We start from the raw sequence: 23854 nt of genomic DNA on the forward strand, positions 1-23854 counted from the left end.
GTTGCTGTGATGCTCCCTTCCTGAACAATCCAAGTGGAACCAGGCAACTGAGCTTTCTACAACAGCTCATGTGGTGCTGCTTCCAGTCCTTCCTGCGGAAATCCTTCCTATACTCCAGTGCATGGAGCTTGCAGGTAAATGGGGTGAGAGAGCCTAGGCAATCAGAGGTGAGAGAAGGCAACAGTTCTGCAATGGGGGAGCTGTGGGGTACTGCTGCTGTGGGAAGAGTGAGTGTAGGGCACATACTTCTCCATCTCCTTTGTTACAGGGTTGGCCACTGAAATTCCATCAGATGGCAATACCCTTCAGTCACTCCAGACCTGGGCTGGATTTGATCCAGCAGCGGAAATGTTCCCACTACCAATTTGCTGAGCCACCTATCCTTTTCCCCAGTCTCCCCTCTTCAAGCATTCTTTATTGCTATGGATGTTTTACATGCAGTCCGGGAAAGGAGTGTCTTGCATTAAGACCAGGAGTCAGTGGTAGCCTCTGTTCCATGCTCTGCTAAATACTACTTGTGTGACCTTAGGCAAGGCTCTTAACTGCACGATCCAGGGGTGTCACAAGTAGAGCGTGGGGAATAATCATCAGCAATAGATGACATTTTAAAGGAAGAGGCAACCTTAGGAATAAATAATGTACATGGAGGAATGCAGAGAGCGTGGACCATCGGCACAGAATGATCTCTACATAGATATTGCACCTAGATTCTACAGTGACAGAGTGTTAAAGACCCATATATTGTATGCAGTGTTGTTGTAGCCATGTTGGTCCCAGGATATTAGAGAGACAAGGCAGATAAGGGAATATCTTTTATTGGACCAACTTCTGTTGGTGAGAGAGACAAGCTTTCGTGCAACACAGAGCTCTTCTTCAGGACCTGAAGGACCCACCTGTCTCTCTTCTGATGCCATCGGGGTCTTTAGTTTTATGCCAGAGGTGGACAAATAATCATTTGGCTCCAGAGCAGATGCTTTTGAATGGTCAAGAGAGACAAATTAGACAGTCTGGGAAACAGCACAGAAAGCGATGTGCTTCTCTTAAAAAAGGGAAGTCTGAGAAGGAGGCAGGATATATTTTTAGTGTCAAAGGGTCTCTGAGCTCTTTGCTTTTGCCACATAATAATCACAGGTGTAGCAGCTGGTTATGTTATTTCATGTGCCTGTTTTTTTTTTTTTTGCAAACTTGTCTTTACACAGCTGGGTGAATCTCTCAGTTCCTCAGAGCGTCCTGAAGTAACCCTGAGAGATTAGTAAGTGGGTGGATGTGTGGTCAGCGCAGTGGAGAGGAAACACTCTCATTGGGGACACCTTCAAGGTGGTGTGTCATGTGTTTGCTGCCTGGAGAGACTCACAAGCCTCCCTGAGGCCTTTAAGCTGCGCCTCATATAGAAGGCAGACATCTAAGGCGTCTCAGGCTGGTTTAACTTCTCACACGTTGCTTTTTTCAACTGCTATAACATAACCTAGTACCTAGACATTGCACAACTGCATGCTAGGGCCACGTGCCACTTAATTGTGACAACTGGCGTTGTTCTGCTCCAAAAGATTCTCCCTTGGGCTTAGGGAGAATCTCCGTTACCTGGAGCAGTATTAGGGCTTACGGCAGGGGTCAGCAACCTTTCAGAAGTGTAAAAGCAGCAGAGTCCTGTGGCACCTTATAGACTAACAGATGTTTTAGAGCATGAGCTTTCATGGGTGAATACCCACTTTGTCGGATGCATGTAGTGGCACTACATGCATCTGATGAAGTGGGTATTCACCCACGAAAGCTCATGCTCCAAAACATCTGTTAGTCTATAAGGTGCCACAGGACTCTCTTTGTTGCTTTTACAGATCCAGACTAACACGGCTACCCCTCTGATACTTTCAGAAGTGGTGTGCCAAGTCTTCATTTATTCACTCTGATTTAAGGTTTTGCATGCCAGTACAGTAATACATTTAAACATTTTTAGAAGGTCTCTTTCTATAAGTCTATAATATATAACTAAACTATTGTTGTATGTATAGTAAATAAGGTTTTAGAAATGTTTAAGAAGATTCATTTAAAATTAAATTAAAATGCAGAGCCCCCCCCCGGACCGGTGGCCAGGACCCGGGCAGTGTGAGTGCCACTGAAAATCAGCTCGCCTACCCCAGTTTACGGCATAGAAGTGAGCTCACCTGATATTTCATCTAGCAGAGGGCAGTGGTGAGCCATAGGCACTAACCAGTATGGTACTTTATCTGAGCCAGATCAAAGAGCTCTCCTCTGGAGTCAAATCTGCCGCTGCTGGGGTGTTTTAAGCTCCAGATCTCTGAGCACAGAGGAGATGTTTGGGCTGAGGTGGGATGTTGGGGAGTAGGTATCAGTCTGCCATCAGCATGGGTATTTAGTACAGGGAAGATGAGGTTGGTCCCTTTTTCTAGTCACTTTTTCCTTCTTATTAAGTCTTTATATATTCATCTTTTCCAAGACCTGGAGCCTGAAACCTGATTGTTAACAATTGACTCCATCTCTTATTGACTCTCTCAGTGCCCAGCTTGTCTGTCAATTAGTCTATTCTGTCTAGGTTCTTATGTGATCGTCTCTCCTTGTTAGTATCTTAGAATGGAGCCCAAATCAAAACCCTAGACCAGAAAATGCCAAACTCTGCAGTGGGTCAAAATGTGCAAGTGAATTTTGCAGTGTCTCCAGCTCTACTTACTATGATGTGGGGGGGCAAATTTATGTCAATTTTTTCCCCCATTGGAAATTTATTCTTTTTAATTAAACAAAATTTTCTCAGAGAAAATCAGCTTTCCCTGAACATTTTTTTAAACATCAAAATGCCCCAAAACTTGAGAACCAACTGTTTTAATCTAGAAAAACATTTTTTTTTTCAGCCAAAAGCTTTTGAAAAAAACCCAAATCCGCTAAAATTGATAAAAATGTTGGCGGAAGTTTTTCAGGTTTTGGTTTTGTGATGAAAAATCAGCATTTTCTGGGGGTGGGGGGAGAAGAGGGTGACGAAAGCCTTTGCTGACCAGCTCTAGTGTTTAGTGCCAGTCATATGCTCAGGCAGGAGGGTTGCAGTGATTTAACTAAATCGCTTTCTAAAATGATTGATTCAACTGGTCTGACTTTCTTGTGTAGACAAGGCTGTTTGTATTGGGTTCTCTCTTCTCTGTTTTCTTTTCCTGCCTCTTCCCCTGTATTTCACCTGGGGCATGTGGAAGTGCAAAACAGCTCATCTTGGACCACATGCTCTGGATAGGTGAACCTAAGCACTTAACCTTTTGTGTGGCTGCTCTGCAACATAAAGGAACCTCAAAAAACGTATGACTGCTCATTTAAGCAAAGGAGAGTGCTGATTACAGGGCTGTCTGCAACCATGTCCCCTTTCATGCACCCTGCCAGGTGCCAGGCCCCAGGCCTTTGCCTATTCTGGGGCAGAATTCCACAATTCTCCTACGGTACCTTGTGTATCCACTGTACTTACCCTGTAGGTCCAACTGGGTTCAGGCACCTGCAGTTCTTTCCTGTGGGAGTCTGCGACCAGTGGTACCCAGTGATCAGACAGCCTTCTTAAAACTGAAATAGTGTCTATTTTAACAGTAGGAGCAAAGTGTTAGAGACAAAAAGATTTGAAAACAACCACCAGTCTGCACACGTCTACCTTACAATTCCTAAACCCTAAAGTCTTACAATTCCTGGGTAACAACTGAGGCTGGCCTAGCTTCTCCAGACATCCCAGCAGATGCCTGGTGTCAGTCGGATTCCCCCATCCAACTCCCCACGGAGTGTTCCTTTTTAAACTGCTGTTCTCCTTTGGACGTTCTGTTTCCCAGGCCTTTACCTGTCCTGGCTTTGTCTCTTAACAGCCCTCACGTGTTTGCAGAGAAGAGCCTTGTCTGGAGCCATTCTTTTTGCTTCCTCTATGTTTTTCCTTACAGCCCTCTATTAAACTACACCAATATATTTGTCCAGAAAACATCCCCGTAACCTGGTCAATATACAGCATTTGTAAATTATTACAGAGCCACTCCAACTCCATCACAGTATACAGACCCCTTAACAACAGTCTGGGTGCACTAAATGCAGGAGGTAATTGACTCTTTCTGTGGAGTTTCATCCTGAGTTCTTATGCAGTGATGACTCATAACAGCACAGTTTGCTATAACGAAGATAAAGATCAGTCATCCTCCCTACACAATTCCCACACCATCGCTACCCAGCTTCTCAGGGGCAAGGCTGGGAGAAAAAGTGGCCCTTGCAGCATGCCCTGAAGGCTGTCAGAGATAGAGAATCATAGAAATGTAGGGCTGGAAGGGCTCTTGAGAAGTTATCTAGTGCAACCCCCCAGTGCTGAGGCAGGACCAAGTGTACGTAGTGAGGTGGTGGAATCTCCTTCCTTAGAGGTTTTTAAGGTCAGGCTTGACAAAGCCCTGGCTGGGATGATTTAGTTGGGGACTGGTCCTGCTTTGAGCAGGGTGTTGGACTAGATACCTCCTGAGGTCCCTTCCAACTCTGATATTCTTTACAAAATACGTCACCTGAGATTCTCAGGTGGTCTCCCATCCAAGTGCTAGCCAGGCCCAGGAGAGCTTAGCTTCTGAGATCAGCCAAGACTGGGTACATTCTGTCCAGTATGGCCATATAGGCATAAACTTAACTTATGCACAGAAAAGCGGGTGATTTGTCCAACGTCACATAGCAGGTCAGTGGTAGAGGCAGGAATAGAACTCAAGGTCCTGTGACTCTGTGTCTAGGGCCTGATCTCCTAGGCCTGCCTGTCCACATGTTTACTTTTCAATCACCCACGTATAGCACTGCAGCGATTTGAACTCTGTATCTCCGGCCTTGTAGGCAAAAGCCTTACCACTAGGCCATCCAGCTGCTTAGATGCAGTCAGGAGGTGAATTCCAATGGGCAGAGCACTAACATAGACCTCCCTGCCAGCTGCCCCTTCTCTCCTACACCAATAGGGCTTCAGCTTCATTTGTTAGGCATCCTTGTATTAATTACATTCCCCTTTAACAGACAAGGAAACTGAGGCACAGAGAGGTTGAGGTTGGGATTTTCAAAGGAGCTTGAGGAAGATAGGTGCCCCTTGCCAGTTTCCATTTCTGCCTTTGTAACAGCTCATTTCGGGGAGATTTTCAGTCACACAAGAACTCTGTGGCCTAATGAAGACTAGAATTCAGGTTTCCTCTCTCCTAATCCTGTGCTTTGAGTGTCTACAGCACTGTTAGACTGACCAGCCTGAGCAATCATTCCCCCCTGCACTCAGGCTGTTCTGGTATTTCATGTACAGCTGGTACTGCCTCCTTCCCCATTACACAGCACCACGCAAGGAAAGGATTTTGTCCTTCGTCGTTCCCCCCCATGCCACACCCAAAAAATAATTCTGCAGCTCCTTGAGCTTATTTCACCATCCATTCTAAACACGGAGCTGGAGGTGGGTTGTGGGAGAGGCATGAGAGTTGTTTTTTGCTGTTGCCAGGTACCAAGGAAACACAATAGGAAATGCAAGCTCAGGTTGTCTACAGCTATGAACTTGCTGTGCATTTAGTGCATGACCCGCCTGCACTTTCCTGCTGTACCTGTAAGATGCTGCTTCTTTTTCAGTAGTTGGGCAGAACTGAACTTTAGACCTCTGTAACATTGCAGAAGTAGGAATGGTCTGGAGAGGCAGCTTCCAGGTGTCCCAGGTAAAAGAGAACATCTAACCACTTAGTCTTGGAATGTCATTTTTGTTTAAAGCATGTGTATAGAAGAAACAGGAGTTGCCATGTGCTATACTTGTCCAGGAATCAGCTAATGAGGACCCAGAGGAAATAAAGTTGAATGAAGTTAACTCTTAGAACACTACAGCTTTCCAGACAAGTGACAGCTTAGCAGGATGTGTGAAGGTGTACAAGTGGGGGCTAGTTATACTGTGTCATGATTGCATTTAAAGTGGAACAAAGTTTAGGTGAAGGCATTTTTCTCAAACTTCAGTCACTTGCTCTGGTGTCAGGCATGGACATTTTCAGATGACTAGGCAAATTAGAGAATGACCAGGGCCAGTCTACTCGCAAAGTTGAACCAAATAATAAAATTGGTTTTAATTCACAACTTTTGTTATGTCACTGCAAATTTATGTGTAGATGGGTTTTTTTGTTTGTTTTGTTTTTTCAAGAATAAAAGTGTCCTGTTTTGATTTTACTTAAGGCAGTATTCTGAAATGAGCACCCACAGACAGATGTGCACCAAAATAACTAAAGGAATAAATGAAAACCCTTTTAGTTATGTGGTGCAACGTTGTGCGTAAATCCAGTCCTTATATGTGGTAAAAATGGGGATTATACGACAGAAGTTGGTATGTAAACACACTAGATAAGATTGCTATCAGTGAGTGCTGTAATATAAAAATATTTATTTATTATTTACTATTTAAGTTCTAGGAGTGTGCTCAGTGGTTTACAAGAGACAAACATGAAGATAGTTCCTGCCTCAAGCAGTTTCCGTTCTAAGGGCCCACTCTACACACACAAATTGCACCAATTCACTAAAATTGATTTAGCGATGGGTGCAATCGTCCCATGTGGAAACACTTAACATCAATGTGAGTGGATAACTTTGATTTAGCTAACATATGCTCTAAGTGAAGTTTCAATTACTTTAATGGGGCTCCTCCTTTGCTTAAAGTTAAGCATATGAATAAGTGCTTTTCTAAATCGGGACTTAAAAAGCAGACAGACAACATGACTCACTGGAATGCTCAGAGGAGAAAGATGGCCAGAATTTAAAAAAATTGTTAAATCACTTTTCGAGTGCATCGTGGAAGAAGCAAGTCATAAGGAGTGATTTGAATGGTGGCTTGGCAAACTGAGCTTGGAAGGGAAATCCCTGGATAAAGGGCATATGTTATATTATCTACACAGAAAGAAGTGAAGTTTGTGTACATATTGCAGTCTGCAAAGGGTGATGTGATACATTATTTTCAGAAGAGAAATTTGCCTTATTTACAGCACTGAGTTCCAACATTGCAAATAAGTTTCCTTCTCTTTGCAAACTATTGATATGAAAAATTCCACTTAGTCCAAAAGGATATGGTAAAGGTACATATGTGGGGATGGCTTTTGACATATTTTAGATACAATACTTGTACCTAGCAGGCATCTCTTGTATGGCTTAGTTTGTATGGTTTCCATATTAGACTGGGGTGGGGTGGGGAGGGGAGAGAGAGAGACGTACACACATTTTCTATATATTCTCACTACATAATCTACTTTGAATATAGAGAAGGGTTCTGGATTATTGTGGGGGATGGGCTAGATGTCCTGGGTATTGAGGTGTGTGGCCATTTGGGGTCAAAGGGAAGAAGCCCGTTAAAAGTCCCATGTCCTGAGCTTGCCACCCCATTGCCATAGTAAATTACTGCAGGAATATACTCAGGCCCTGTACATGTTAAGAAGCAGTTGGTTTTGTTGACAGGTGTCCCTTGTTACCTTGTCTAATACCCCAGCAGGCTGTCAGCTGCCGATCTGGGATCGGATGGTGAGTAAAGGGTCACGGGCCCAAACCAGAAAGCCTTCAAGGCTCTTTCCAAGTTACAATTGAGTTTGTTGTTGATTACTGCAGTTGTATGGAGACAGCTACACAAACAGGTCTGTGGTTTTATTCTTGGTTTGTTCTAGTCAACAAACCGTTTAGAATCTCCGATCAGCGTGTGGAAGATTTATTTCAGATGTAACACAGTAATTAGTCCCTGTTGTTACAATCAGGATGTCAAAAAAGCTGTCCCTAAAGACAGCAACTATTTTGTTTTAGGCTTAAAAAAAAGGAAGCTGGGGGCAAGGTACCGTAGATGGAAAGAAAAGAAAAACGATTGGGTCTTATTTCTATCAGTCCAAACTAATCATGTCACCACTGGAGCAAAGCCCTTCACAAACATTAACAACATTCCTCTCAACACTGCTGTGAGGTGGTTAAATACTGTCGTTCCTGCTTCACAAAAGGAGAAACTGAGGTAACAAGTTTATGAGTTGTCCAGAGTCACAGAGGGGGTCAGAAGAAAGCAGGTGAAAGCTCTTTAAGACTGGGAACGTAATTCACTATATGTTTGTGCCTAGCACAGTGGGGCTCTGACCAGGTTAAAGACGCTGGGCACTACTGCATTAAAAACAACATGTAATAATAAATATAAGTAGTGATAATATTTGTGAGTCCTTGCTCCCACACCTGATTCAACTGTGCCTCTGTGAAACATACCTGTCATTTTTAACACTATGTTTCATAAACTAAAAACTTTAAAAAAAATATTTTTGGACCGAAGTTTGAGCACAAACTTTCTGCTACCAAAGATGGTTCTCTTTCCTCCCAGCACTGCCCCCTTGGGACAACAGTTGCAGTTTTCTCAGCTGCTGTGTAAATATGTGCCTCTTCATGAATTTCTTGGGTGGAAATTTCCCCTGGTTCACCCATGGAAATTTCATCCTTTTAATAGCTAAACTAACAGTTTTTGTCTTGCCAAAACACTTTCATTTAGGGGAAAAAAACAAGGTCTTTTCACATAACTACCTCTTCCCCCTCAGCTCTTTGGCATCAGTGACTCACGCAATGGCCTTTGCTGCTTATAAGTGTTTTTTCAGGTGGTGGGAAAACTTCAAAACTTCTCATAATCTTTGTCACTAGCAACTGTCCATTCATGCATAACTGTGCAAAGTTTCTGGTTTTGTTTTGTTACATACTGGGTATGATTCTTTTCTTACAAAATTCAGCATAAAACACCTTGAACTTTAAATAGATATATTTTTTAATTAACAGTCCAAAGCAAGCAACCTTTCCTGGCCCCATAAGTCCCAATCCTGCAAGCTGTCCTGTGCAGGCAGTCACCTGCATTTGCATGGGTTAAACAGGGCTCTGTGCATATCAGGGTCCACCCCAACAAGGAGCTTCCAAGATCTGGGCCTTAATGGAAACCGCTAATAAGGACCCCCCAAATTCCAGAGCTAGGAGGTTCAAGGGCAACTTAAATATTGAAACACAAGCCAAGCTTTCTGTAAAGCCCCAGCTTTACATTTGGGTAACCACTCTTACATTCCTTGTGCACCCAAGACTCCCCTGTTGAGTTCAGTGGAGTTTTGGGTACGTGATGATTGCATGCCTCATCACATCTGATATCAGACAAGGGCTATATAATCCTCCAACAGTAATTTTAAGAATAAATACCTTGGCTTATTTGAACAGGCCGTTGCAGCTCATGATGGAAATTTGTGGTTTTACGGGTCACTTACTTTCTGCAAAAATACTCCCAAGGAATTTGGGTTGCAAACCACTGAAAGGAAAGTTGTGGCATCTGTTAATGCTCGTTAACTTGTGTTCAGTACCTGCATCTTTGAAGATCCTCAGCAAAAAAAACAACAAAAAAAACAGTGGGTGTGAAAAACATTACTGACTTTCATATACTGGCGGGGGGGGGAGGGAAATAGGGAAATTGGTACAATTTTTAAAGGGATAAAGAAATTAACAGTATTTTCTGTGTTCACATACTAATGCTTTAATTTCAACAGTGCTGCCCTTTGAGGATCTCAGACTACTGTACCGACATTAAGCCTTACAAAAAGTCCTGTGAGATTTGGAAATAGTTTCATCCCTATTTTGCATATGGACAAACTGAGACACAAGCAGGCAAAGTGGCTTGCCCAAGGCCACAGAGTCAGTCCTGGAATTAGAACCCATGAGCTCCTGACTCCCAGTTCCCGCTGTGAAAAGGTTAAACTAACTTTTTTGTTTTTAAATGATTTTTTTGGTAAACTGTTTTGCCTCTTGTTTTAGAAGTGAATAACTAACACTATGCCTGATGCTGTTAGTGCCTCATGTATCTATAGAACTGTGTCAGTGGCTTTTCTTCCCCTTTTTTTTAACATGTGGCTAATAAATTCCACTCTGCGCTCTGAAATGCTGCTCCACTGTCTGTAAAATCAATGCAGAAGTCAGGGTTTTTTTTTCCTTTAACATTATATTTTGGCACACTTACTCTGAGCTGGTTTCTCCAACAGGGTTTCAAAAGTTACATTCAAAGAGGTATCAAGCAAGGCCTGATGGTTCCTTTCTCATTTTACTAATCCAAACAAGTTTGGGAGACCTTTTTTTTTAAACTTTAGAAGCTTTGTGCTATCAGTGATCAATAAGATAAGAATCTCGACTGTCTTGTTCCAGCTAACTCAGGTCAGTTCTTGCTGCTTAATTTTCTTCTGCTGATATTGCTGGGGTAAGTTGTGTAGTCGTTTTAAATATACAGTGTCCACTATCCAGCCACGCAACTTGAACAGTGTTTTCCCCTAGGAATAGACACTAAAATGTGCCATTCTGTCCTTGAGACAGATAAAGTATTTTTCTTGTCTTCATCTTCCTTCTTCCTGCCATTTCTACATCCTGTTTGTTTCAGCGTGTGTTTTGATTCAAGGATGCCTTTTAGATGAGACTCCATCTAGGCAAGGTCATTGGAAGCTCATGCCGTGTCCTTCCCAGTTCGTGTGCTGGCGGCATGGGATTGCATAACCGCCAATGGATATAGGCTTGGTTCTGTTACAACCAGCACCCTGTGCTGACCTGCTGCTGCTGTTGAGTTTTTCCCATACTCCATCAGTCACTTCCTGCAGAGTTCAGGGAAAGATTCCTTTCCATTGCTACCATGTTGATGTTTGTCCTGTGAATAAACAAAAAACAAACACCAAGCCCTTATCATCCATATCTATTCTTCTCTGCAGCTCCTGGCACCCTTCCCATGGGTAAAGTTATAAACTATCACAGAAACTAGTGAGACCACCCAACTGACCCCAAGTCTGGTCTGTGCAATAACCATTGCTATTTTCATTTTCATCGTGAGCACCGCCAACACATCTCTTTCTTGGGAAGGTTACCCAAGAGCAAACACAGAGGAACGGAGGGAACTAAATACCAGCTTCTGTGTATGTACTTCCTATTAGCAAACAGCAGCGATGGAGCGCCGCTTCCCCTGCAGAGAAGACCAGCACAAGGTAAGTAAGAATGGAATCCAGAATGCCAGTTCTTATGGTCCTCTCAGCTGCAGAATAGCCATTGAGTAAAGCTAGCGATTGTGCTTGCGACCTTTACGTCCCTATTCCTGTCGTTCATCATGGTCACCTGACCATTCCCTGACTGTAGTTGGTGTGAGATGCACCTTTTTGATTGATTGACTGCCTCAACTCACCTTTTGTTCCTTGGTGCATCTGCAGAGGTCAGAAAGTCATTTCCCCTTGAGAACATGCCACAGTGAAATCTCTCCCTTCCCCCTTGCAACCCCCCAATTGCTTTAACTAGAACAAAGAGAGAATCCTTTATAATACCAATTAATTGGAAGCTTTGTACTGCAGATTAACACCCAGCTTCCATGCTTCCCAGAGCAGCTTTCTTCTTTCCTTCTGTTCACATAACCTTGGTATCATTTACAGGGAGCTTTAAAATATCTCCCCATATCCACATGCTCTTAGGTGGCAACTGGCATTACCCTAAGGACTACTGATCTTCCTTCTCATTGCTCTCAAACTCATCTCTTAAGTGATCATTAGCCAACACTTTTTAAATACTTCGTTATGCATTTCACTCCATCTTTGCCTCAATACCCTAATTACTCACCTACCCCTCACTATGCCCCTCCCTGAACCGAGGAGTTGTTTGTTTGTGGGTTTGGTTAGGTTTTGTTTAATTTCACCACTACTCCCCAGTACAAGGGATTTATACCACTGTAAAACAAAACAGGCACCATAGCTCTGTGGCTGGGGCACCAGATTGGACTCAAGACCTTGGTTCTATTTCTTACTTTTTTGCTGTCTGTGTCTGTGATTTTTGGGGGCAAGTCACTTCTTTGTGCCTTCTTTTCCCCCTCTGTTTAAAAAAAGGGTGGGGAGGGGAAGGTTACAATGATTACTCACTTCTTAGAATACTTTGAGAGCTGTAAAGGAAAAGTGTTGCATATATTTTTAATTTTTTGCACATTGGTGTAGTGCAGACTGTGGACACCCTCACCTGTGAAAAGATTAACTTGTAAAGCCAGCAGCTTTTGGTGGTTGGTTGGGAAGTGTCTTGCTTTTGGGGGTATAATCAGCCAATGAGCATTTGTTCTGAGGAGGCCTCTGATTTGTTATGGGAACTATCGCTAATGTGCTATCACGCTGTTGATGCCATATCCATAACAATGATAATGGGCTTGAAATTAAAATTTTGGAGCCAGATCTGAACTTCCCCAAAGTTCAGGAGAGTTTGGATCTGGGGTCTGGTTCAGTCCCATTAATAGTTTCGGGTTTTTTTTCCCCCTTATCATAAATCTGGTCTGGGAGGTGGAGGTGGGATTAAATTAGCTCCACCTTCTTACTGCTCTCTGCAGGGACTGTCTGAAAAAATTCATGTATGAAGCTTCCTGTAAAGATCTCTTTGAACTGCTCTGCTGTGGCATTTTAGGTGTTTAAAGGTGCAGAATAGGGAAGGTGTAAATGTGAGAATGAACGTGCATAGCAGTCTGAGGAAGAAAAGCGCTACAGTATATACATGTTAACTATTTCTTCCCCCTAGCATCTGGTATAGAAGATCACAGTAAAGCCCCAAGATTTTCAGGCAGCTCTCTTAGACTCTGCTCTGTGTGTATGTTCCTGACCCAGGAGAGACCGTGGGCTGCTCCAAATTAAGAATGGGTGCAAAAGGCAGCAGTGTGGCACGAGAACCCATTGCAGAGACTCATCTTTAAGATGGGAAAAGAGAATATAGAAAAATGGTCATTGTATCTTAAACTACCAGTACTGGTGTACTGTCCATTGGCTGGCTGTGAGCTCCTCTGGAGAAGGACCTTATCTTCTGTGTGCTTGTACTGTGAGAGGTGCTTCCTGAAGCTGACAAGGCAGCGGACGTCTTGCCTCTGTGACTTCCAGATTGCATTATTGTAATGCACTCCTAGACTTTAAGGTCAGAAAGGATCATCTTGATCATCTAGCCTGACCTCCTGCTCACTCTATGCAAGCCCTGACCCTGCTATGAATCCAGTGGCAAAACCACTCTTTTGACTTCAGTAGTAATAATGATGTATTTATTACCTAGCTCTTATATACTGCTTAAATTAGAGCAGGATCCAGCTACCCTTGCAGACCCATTGGAAATTACAGCTGATGCAGAATGTGGTTGCCTGCCTGTTTAATGGTGTTAACCACATGGAGAAAATAGTAGCAATTCTCCAAAGAGTGCTATGGCTTCCTGTTTGCTTTGTGGTGCAATTAAATGTGGTTGGTTTGTTTGTTTTTAACTCATGGTAATTGAAGCTTTCACACTGGCAGTTGTGTGTACAGGTTATAAATAAAATTATATGTGATACTATTATAAAGCCCTATAGGGGTTGGGTTCTGGGAGCCCATATATCATTTCTCTCCCCATGTGCCACCATGGCAGCTGAGAGCACTCTTGCTAGCAGCAGTCCCTGGAGCTGGGTTGTAATAATGTTCTTCTCTGCCCGTGCCTTCTCTGTTTAACCTTTAAATGTTGGATGAGTTTATTGTAGGCTTCACAGCAGAAATTGGTCTTGAGAAAGGATTTGAAGGAGGGCAGGTTAGCAGCTATATGGATCCGTTAACAGAACATGTTCTGTGCATACGGGGTGTTGCGGGAATAGCAGATGAGCAGGTGGTTATGGCTGACATTGTTTGGAACAGAAAGGGTAGAGAGCAACGTGAAAAGAGACTAGTGGATAAACATGGAGGGGCAGAGCTCTGAAAGGCCTTGAAGATAAAGACAAAAGGCTTTGACTAGATTATGGTGGAAGAGGAGAATGAATTCAAAGAGGAAGGTGTAATATATATAGTCATACCCACATGTGGTCACAAGATAGGTGTCTCCTGCCTTGAAAATATACTCTCGATTTGACTTTGGTGATCATGCAGCAGCAGCCCATGATCCTACACCTGTACTGTGTTTTATTTTCTGTATGTGGGGGAGCTGAGCTCTGGGCCTTGGTTTCACCAGAAAGACTCAGGGCAAGGGATCTTCCAATATGTGCCAGCAACAGCATGAGTTGGAGGGCTTTAAATAATCCTTTCTTCATGGCCCACACCAGTAACTTCTTCTTTCATAAAGCCCAGTCAGGCAAAAAAAAAAGTGTCTTTAATGTTGCTCACAAAAAGGTGGGTCTTTTTGTTTTGCTTTTCATGTTCTTGCTTGTGGCTATGTGTATATAAAATAATTTTTTTGTCCCCAGTTTAGAAACTACCACGGTTCTTTCACACTTGCTCAGTCTCCAGAATAATCAGTTAAACACAGGTGTAGGCTTGAACAGTAGTTGCAACAATGTATGATTGTCTGTTTTCAGGAATTTCTAATAAACAGGAACACAGTAGCTAAACGGACTTGGCTCAGACCATGTGTATACACAAAGTAACAACATGATCCTTTCACATCACATCCCCTTCCTACTGATTTGTTATCCTAACTTACTATGTCATCTTTGTAAAATTTAGCTTGTACATTCTCTGGGGCAACGGACCATGTCGTCTGTGTTTTTTCTGAAGCCCTAAGTATTCTTTTGGTCTGTCTAAAAGAATTTAACTCTTGAGCTACTGGAGTAATATGCAATATAGAGCAAACCAGAACTTACCACTCCTTTCTCTTGCCGTCCTGGAGTTCTTAGGTTCTTACCAGTGTGGGACTGTAACTATTTTTTTCTCCTTTCAACTCCCCTGTCTCCCACAGACCACTTTTCTTTGTCCAGTGTCCTGTGGGCCCCACGGGCAAGTGGTTTGTTGTTACCATATACTGCCACAAACCCATGTTGTTGCCATGTACTGCTGCACATGTGATAGGCAAAAATAATTAATAGGCTGTTACAAAAAAGCAGAACAGAAACCAGAATTCCTGTAAACAGTCTGTTAAAAATATCTTAGCACATGTCAGGGCCTATGGTTTAAAATTGAGAGGCTCAGAATTTAAAAAGGTTGGAATAAAATGTGATATCTGGATTGAAACAACATTAAAGACAAGATGTTCTATCTAACTCTATGATCAATAGTAACATTTTGTACTTATGCTAAGGTTGCGGTATTGCCAACCCCAAATGTTAAAAAATAATATTTAAAAAAAAATATTTGTGGGGATTCTTGCTCAGTCACACACTTCCAGGAGTCTGGGACTTCAAGAAAAACATCAAATGCCGTGAGATTAATGGTAAAATCACAAGAGCTGATACGTGAGAGTGGGCTAATGCACTAACATTTATAAGATACAGTTATTCTCTTTCTACTCTGATCGACTATTGTAACATAAATAGAAACAAACCATAAAGAGGAGGAGAAAGAGGTAGGTCATTTGGGAGCTAAGCAAGGAAACGGGAATCAGGAAATCTGGGTTCTTTTGTTGGCTATTTATTATTTAACACCTAATGCATCAAACATCTGTTTTGAACTGGTAAAAGCGAGAGATTTTCAAATGCACGTATGGCAGTTAGACGTCTAACTCCCATTCATTTTCAGTCAGTTAGTAGTCTAAATGCCATGTGCACATTTGAAAATCTCTCCCTAGATCCACTCACTCTCTGTGACAACTCAGGCAAGTCATAGACTCTTTGTGCTTCATTTTCCCTATCCATAAAATGGGGATAATGACAACCTCCCAGGGGTGTGCTGAGGCTTGATTAATTAAATTTATACTTAGAGGTCCTTGAACAGAAGGCACTGCCTAAATGCAACGAGCTGTTATGAAACAGTAGCTACAGTACATGTCAAAGCTCTCAAATGTATCTCATTTTGATGGATGGCACCCATTTTAGTTACCTACTTTCCACACACAGTTTGTGTCCCCTCACTTTTAATTTTGAAAATTAATTGCATTAGGAAAAATAAATCATGTAATTGAGATTACAGAAAGCTATTTTCAGTAGAGGACTGAATCCTATATCGGGGTGTGTGTGTGTGTGTGTTACTTTGTGTCTCAGATTTGGGCCTTGGAAGGCTCAGAGGTACCCTCTAGTCATTGCCCTCAATTTCTAGCACAAACTTGCAAACGTACATGGTACAAAACCTCCTCCTTCAATCGTCGTGATGACGATGATGGAAAAAATTAATGTTTTACTTTCAAAATAATTCCTCCGGTTCCCTGGTGTTGTTGTCACGCGTTGTTGCATTTTACTCTAATTTAGGCTGCCAGCTCACTGAAAGGTAGGGGGATAACTTGACAAAGCCCTGGCTGGGATGAGTTAGTTGGGGCTGGTCCTGCTTTGAGCAGGGGGTTGGACTAGATACCTCCTGAGGTCCCTTCCAAACCTGATAGTCTGTGATTGATAATCCTCACTCTGGGTTGGCAGGAGCACCTGGCAGGCCAGGGCCCTACTCCCTATGGAGGCTGCAATAGTAACAACTCTCGGCTGGTAGAGTTTGACAAGGCTACTGTGGAAGGCTGGGGGACTCTCCTTGCTGTGGGAAACTCCGTGCCAGGTGGCCCTGGGTCCGGCTAGTGATGCTCTGCGGGGTGGCAGGTCTGGCCTGGGGCGGAGGGGGTGGCCTTGGGTTTGCCCAGCCCCTTGACTTCGTGCTGCAGGAGCTGGGCCCCCAGCTGCCAGCTGGGGGCCTTGCGGGGGCGGCCTTGCCGCCTGGGGCCGGGGACTTTGCAGACGGCCCCTGGGGCCGGGCACTTTGCAGACGGCCCCTGACGCCCTTGCCGCGAGCGGGGCACTTTGCAGCTGCTCCCTCCCTCCCCGGCCCTATCGCTGGGAGGGGGCGGAGCCGCGCGCCGGGCCCAGCCCCCCGCTCTCCCCCTCCCCGGGCAGGGACGGCGGCTGCAGCCGCGCAGCGACCCGGGCTGCGAGCGAGGGAGGGTGCGGAGTCTCGGGGAGCGGGTTCATGCCGGGCGGGGAGAGCAGGAGCCCGGCCAGGAATGGGCACGGAGCCGGCCGAGTCAGGTCAGTGGAGGGGGGCAGCCCCCCAGTGCGCTGGGGAAAAGGGGCCCCCCAATGCCCGGGGGGGGCGGCCCCCCAATGCCCTGGGGGAAAGGGGCCCCCCAGTGCCCGGGGGGGGCGGCCCCCCAGTGCCCGGGGGGAAAGGGGCCCCCTATTGCCCGGGGGGGGGCAGCCCCCCAATGCCCGGGGGGAAAGGGGCCCCCTATTGCCCGGGGGGGGCGGCCCCCTATTGCCCGGGGGGAAAGGGGCCCCCCAATGCCCGGGGGGGCAGCCCCCCAATGCCCGGGGGGACAGGGGCCCCCAATGCCCGGGGGGACAGGGGGCCCCCAATGCCCGGGGGGGCACAGCCAGACCCCTGCGGGAGGGGGGAGCGCTCCCCTCCAGACATCCCCATTAGACGAGCCGCCAGATGCAAAACATGACCCGGGCTCCTCTCTGCGGCGCCCCTCGCTGCCCTCCCCACCCCGGCCCAGGCTCCTTGGGGCCGAGGCGGGCCCTGGTGCGTGGCCCTCCCCTCCATCCTTAAGGGGAAAACTGCCGGGCCCGCTGCCGCTCTCGCTGCTTCCTCCTTGAGTCATAATCCAGAGCACTGGGCCGCCCTCCGCTCCTGTGGGCTGGAGCCATCCTCTCAGGCACGAACACGCTCCTGCTCTTCGGCTGCTTGATGCCAGATACTCGTTTTCTTTGTCCCGAAATGAATATTTCTTTTTCACTGTATGCGGACTCCCCCTGCTTGAGATTTACCTGGTATTACTCCATCCAGAATTCAGTAACGCTGCCTACAGAACATGCAAGCCCACCAAGTGTCCATTGTTAAGATGCGTTTGCTATACACAGCTCGAAAAAGGAACAAGATGACATGGGATTCAAGTCAGACTCTGATTTAAAATAGGCTTCCCTCCATCTCCTAGGAGTAGCCATTTAATATTTTTGCCTTGTGTGATTTTTTTTTTATATCCCAGCATGTTAATTATGATCTATTGCATCCAATATATCAACACAGTGCTCTGTTTCTAGGATATGACCTATTCTCCACTAAGATCCTCCTACTTCCTTTGAGTGCGTCTCAGTAGCGTGAATTCAGTCATTTTTGTGTTCTGATATTAATATGTGACATTAAGAAATGAGGTGAGTTTGTTTCCAAAGCATCATAAGAGATTGAGATGTTTTTATTGCAAGAGGAAAAACAAGCTTGAAGCAGTGTGTCCTTTTGTGTGTGTGACAACTTTGACTGCAACGGTTGTTTCAGACTGGTCTTGTTTGGATTGAATGGTTAGTGGTTTTACTTGGAAGTATTTGCCCCTAAAAGAGACATCCTAGTTAGGTAAGTTAAACTGCTTTAACACCCAGGAACAATATTTGCTAGACAAGCTATGTTACAATTTGCTTATCATACTCTTCAGAAACAAAACAGCAAAAAGGAAAAATGCTTTTTATAACAAGCATTTTGGAGAGCAGACGACTCTAAGATAATATTTTTGTAGGGGTGTGGAGGGGAAGGAAGGCAGGCATCTTTGAAGCGGAAGGGCTAGTAGGACCAGACGTGTTTCACTTCCCAGTGTTGAGGTTTTGGATCCATTTCTTATATGTCATCTGACTTGTTTCTGCTCCCTCCTCTAGACCATTACTACCTTTTTCTTTTCATAAATTTGTGCAATCTAGAAAGGAAGGTCCACTAGGTCCTTTCATACCCATTCCCTCCTTAATCCCCCTCTCCCGTCCATTCAGGATTGGTCCCTGTTATGCACTTACTAATGTTCTATCCAATCTAATTTTAAATTCCCAAATTAAAACTAAAGTGAGTTTCAATGGTGTCCAGTCATCACCCTCCCAAAATTTCATAGATTTTTAAATCCAGAAAGGGTACATTGTAATGATCTAGTCCCTCCGTAGAATTTCATTCTGTAATTCATGCATAAAGCACAATAACTTGTGGTTAGACTAGAGTGTGTCTTTCAGAAAGATATCCTGTCTTGATTTAAAGACTTCAAGTGATGGAGAATTCACCACATTGCTTGGTAAGTTGTTCCAATGGTTCCTCCTCGATAACAATTTGGGCCTTATTTCCAGTTTGATTTTGTCAAGCTTCAATTTCCAGCCATAGGATCTTGATGTGACTTTGTCCATTAGATTAAAGCGGTTTCTAGCAGCAGAAATCTTCTTTACAAAAATTCCACAGCTTCAGAAGAATTCCCAAACATTAAGAAGTTTGGAAGTAAACACTTAAGGGATGCAGACAGTGCCCTATTGCTATAAAATCCTCGTTATTACCCCCACTTGATTTACATAACCCACCCAGCCTTAATCTTGCCGTGTAATTAGTTTGCAAGCTTTTTTGGGGCAGTGTCGTCTTATGTGTTTTGTATGTTTTGTATAGTCCCTAGTATTACAGGGCCTCAATGTTGGTTGAGGCTTTAGGTGCTTGTGCAGTTCGACTATTGTAAGCTATTTATTTGATTTTTCCCAAATTTGATCAGGTTACTAGGCTATTAAGAAATCCTGGTTTTCTAGTCCGGGGGGACATTTCCAGTATAGGAAATAACTCTCTTCTAAACTTCCCCCCAAAATTCTATCCTGGCATGAGATATAAGAAATTTCAGAGGGTTTAGTATCTTTTGGGGAATGTTACTGGAGGTGTTCAAAAATTGGGCATATAATGGGCAGCTAGGTTCAACCTTAGCTTCTCAAGCAATGGGGCTTCTACCGCTTGCTTTAGGAGGCTATTCTACAAGCCAAGAGATGTGACCTTGGCATCAGGCAGGTTTTTTCCTGATATTCAGCCTAATTATTTTCAGCTTTTTGTCATTATTCCTTGTTATAGCTTTTTGTTCACACACTAAATCCCTTTATTTCAGTTTTTTTCATTCATCATGTATTTGTAGATTGCTTCCTCCCTTAGTTATTGCTTAGCGTATTTACCCCTTTTAACCTTTCCACATCTCAGTCCCTCCACGCTTCCTAATCACTCTTGTAGCTTTACATGTTGCCATAACACTTCAGCTGTTTTACAGATCGTCCTTTAGTAGAGTCAAACATCAATTTAATCTCTCCATCTTTGTGCAATTATAAGGCCCCATTGTCCATTAGGTTCCAATGCTTTGTAGCTTGCCAGGTGCTGAACTCCCAATGTTGCTGTGGCATATGGAGGATCCAGTATAAGTATGTGCTGTATGCCCTAAAGCCTTGTTATTTTTGGTGCCACCCACCAGGAGAGCCTCTTATTCTCCAGGCAAGACTGTTTCTTTAGCAAGAGTCTGGTGAGCTATAGGTTGGTGCTTAGAAATGTTTTTCTCTAACACCTGGATTACTTTGTTGCTTTCAGAGCCCTAAGAATTTCCTTTCACATTCCCCTCTCCCTCTGCCAATTTTGCAGCCCTTTCTATCCTCAGAGATCACCATTTTGCAGTGACTTTCCTTTTGGCCAAGGAGGGCTGAATGAGGCTCACTCCTAAATCTCCCACTGCTCTGAGATTCCTGTTCTGCACCACTAGGTGGAAGGCACTTGTCCTGTTAAGACTTTAGCCTGTTCTTCCTTCTTCCTGAAGCTTTAGAATTCATCACCCAGCAGATTGTCTCCAGCTATCAGGGATCACCTACTTATTTTTGTGGCTGGCCAAACGTAGCCAGCGTTACCTCATTGGATACTAGGGGTGTGCTGCCGAAACCCAGTTGCTAATGGCAGCAGACGCTGCCTATTGTGTTCTTAGCTGTGGAGTTTGAATTATGTGGCTTGATGGGGTATGAGGAAGAAGGTCTTTTAAAAACTGTGATATGTGTACATCTCGTGTGTGTGTGTGTGTAGGGAGGGAGGGAGCCAAAAACAGAGGAAGATGGTTCCTGCATGGTATAGTTAGAAATATGTGGAAGCTTCTTTCTTTTCCACCAGTGAGATGTATTGGGTTTCTGGCTTTATCAATGGCCCATACAGGGATTGAAACATTTATTTCAGAAATGTCTTCTCTCTAATTAGGTGCTTTAATTCATCACCACCTCCACCCAACTCCAAATTGACCTCAGTTGAGCAGCAATAAATACCACCTTCCACTTCTGCCGTGCCTTTGATCAAAGGATCCCAAAGCTCTTTACAAATATTTAAGACTTACAGCATCCCTGTAAGGTAGATTGTGGCATTTCTGTTTAACTTCTGGGGAAACTGATAAGCAGAGGAGTTAGATAATTTGCCCATGGTCACCCATGGAGTTAGTGTGAGAGCTGGGAATAGAATCTAGGAGTCTGATTGCCTAAGCCCCTGCGTTAACTGCTGGACTATACTGGTTTCCCCTAGACATGCTTCCTCAAGTAACACTGAGAACTCGGATCGCTTCACTATGAATGCATCTGTTAGGTTGTGACACGCAAAATCTTTCTACCCAGGCAAGCCTCTTTGGTTCCTCTAGACCAGCGTTTCTCAGATGCAGCCACCGCGGCCACCAGGGGCTTTTCTTGCAGCCACGACCTCCTGGGCAGTGATTGGGCATGGGGGCAAAGCAACGGTTCCTCCCCTTGGGCTGCAAGGGCGGGTTGGGCCCTGCCCCACTTTGGAGCCACAAGCACCAGAGGAGCAGGCAGCTGGTGCGAGTTCCCCACCTTCCTGGGCGTGGTGGGGCTCAGGCTTCTGGTTTCACGCCTGGGGTGGCAGGTGGCAGGCTCCGGCCGCAGGCTCCAGTCATGGGGCTTTGGGCTTTGGCTGTGCATTGGTGGGCTCATCACCCCTAGCCCTTGCTGCTGCCCCCAGCCTCTCACCCATCCACCCCATCACCCTTGGCTCCCGCTGTCTCCCTCCCCACCTCCCCTTCCAGGGCTTGATTTGTCCCCCAGCTTGCCAGGGCTGAGTGAGTCTGCTGTGGAAAGTGGTCTGTGTATGTTTGTAAATATCACTCGTCACTGCCCTCAGAGCTAGATAACAAGGCTGCTGCTGTGAAAAGTGATATTAAAAAAAATATACAAATATCACTTTTCACAGGAGCAGACTTACTAGCTAGCAAGTCTTAAAAAAAACCAAACCACAACTAAAAAAGCAAAAAAAAACCCAAAAAAACCCAACAACAACAAAAAAGACAAGAACATGCAAAACACCTTATTTGTGTTTCTATTCTGTTTAGGTCCAGTAAAGAATAGAGACAACTGCACATTATTATTATTGAGTGTGCAAATAAAAACCCTACATAAATAACTGATTTGGACACGTATGTGTGTGCATATTTATTTGTTTTTCCTAAATTAATAATTTTACAGAAAATTGCAATAGTGGCCACCGGCAAGATTTGGTGGCCACACTCTGAGGCCACCAAAAAATTTGCAGTGAGAACCCCTGCTCTAGACAGCTAATTTTCCTCACTATTCTTCTGCTGTTCTCTTTAACTTCTCCCGGCTTTTTCCCTCTGCCCCCTCTCTCAAACCCATTGATTGTGTGTCACTTCCAGGATGGTGGATGATGATTGGCTTTAGACTTCCTTTTCTAAATGATTTTTTACCTGATCTCCACGTCCCCTTCCCCCGATCCCCCCCCTGCATGTGCTTGTGGTTAGATTTGGGGATCTGGTATTTCACCCATGCTTGTCTATTAGTGTAAGTGAGGGTGGAGCAGTCCGATATTCTTCTTCCTATTTATTCTGGAGCAGGAAGCCCTAGTAGAGCAGTCTGTTATGCATAAGGACTTCTTTTCTGTCTCCCCTTGCTGACAGCCCCTTCCCCATTAGCCATATGCACAAACAAGGTTAGCTCCAGTCCAAATTACATTAGCAGAGCTCTGCTTCCCATTACTTTTCCTTGTGAGCCTCTAATGGCTGTATGTGTTTGTGTGAGCAGTGTACAGTCTCTGGAGACAAGAGTTCCTGCATGACAGAGAGCAGGATTAAACCAAAGGGAAGAAGTGAATGCTTTGGGCCTGACCTTGCATAGATAAAATTCCCCTTGACTTCAGCAAAGAGTTTGCTCTGCAGGGCTGAGACATCAGTCAATGAAATATTAAATCCACTTCATGTGGTGTCTCTAATGAGGCTCCATGGTCCCTACACTGATGTTCCTCATTGATATTTTGACACTAGGAGATAACGAGCAAGCAATGGATAGCATCAGCTGTTCTGCTCTCAAGGAAGGGAACATTGTCTAGTGTTCAGAACAAAGTACTGGTGGGTCTGAACTCCTGGTTTAGTTCTTGTTCTGCCATCTTGGACAAATTGAATTGGACCCCTCGGCCTCAGTTTAATGGTTTGTGTTTGATAACCAACCAATGAAGTAGGTGAGTCAAGGGGATTAGTTGTCAAGTGCTTTGATCTTTAAATCAAAGGCACTGACTATAGAAACATTATAGCGGATAGGATTAGATATAAACAGCAAAAGGATGACAAATGCTATTAGTGAAGGAATGCAGTGACTTAACCAGCAGAATATAAATGATTGATGTATAAATTATAGGCTGGTTTAGGCAGACAGGAGAAGACGTGGAAATCCTTTTCTTGATTTTAGTTTAGGTAAAAGTAAGGTTCAGAATATGGCTGGCCAAATAGACTGAAATCGAGTAGAAAATGTAAATGAGGATTTGAATAAATTAACATTGATTTAATATTCTTATTATTAATTATTTATTAATTTGTATTACCATAGTACCTAGTCATGGACCAGCACCCCATTGGGCATTGTATGAACACAACAAAAAGTCCCTACCCCAAGCAGTATACAACTGAAGTACAAGACGAGACAATGGATGGATACAGATAGATGGGGGTGCATAAGTGAACAGTGAGGCGGTATTCACAGGGGCGGCTCTAGCGATTTCGCTGCCCCAAGCACGGCGGCACACCGCGGGGGGCGCTCTGCCAGTCGCCGGTCCCGCGGCTCCGGTGGACCTCCCGCAGGCACGCCTGCGGATGCTCCACTGAAGCCACGCGGGACCAGCGGACCCTCCACAGGCACGCCAGCGGACCCTCCACCGGAGCCTCCTGCCGCCCTCCCGGCGAC

General features: G+C 44.5%; 1 protein-coding gene across 2 annotated transcripts in view; it reads left to right on the plus strand.

Moving 5' to 3' along the window:
• Positions 1-5650: 5650 nt before the first annotated feature.
• The window catches only part of PIK3CD (phosphatidylinositol-4,5-bisphosphate 3-kinase catalytic subunit delta), a 63584-nt gene continuing 45380 nt past the window's right edge, over positions 5651-23854 (plus strand). The window contains exon 1 of one of the 2 annotated variants that reach the window (XM_044996476.1): positions 5651-5672. The gene's annotated coding sequence lies outside the window, so the exon portion shown is untranslated. Of the gene's footprint in view, positions 5673-16820; positions 16898-23854 lie in introns of those variants that run through there. The other variant, XM_044996477.1, reaches the window with a different exon arrangement.

This window comes from Mauremys mutica, chromosome 21 (genome assembly GCF_020497125.1).
Source record: "Mauremys mutica isolate MM-2020 ecotype Southern chromosome 21, ASM2049712v1, whole genome shotgun sequence".
In the NCBI taxonomy this organism is placed as follows: domain Eukaryota; kingdom Metazoa; phylum Chordata; order Testudines; family Geoemydidae; genus Mauremys; species Mauremys mutica.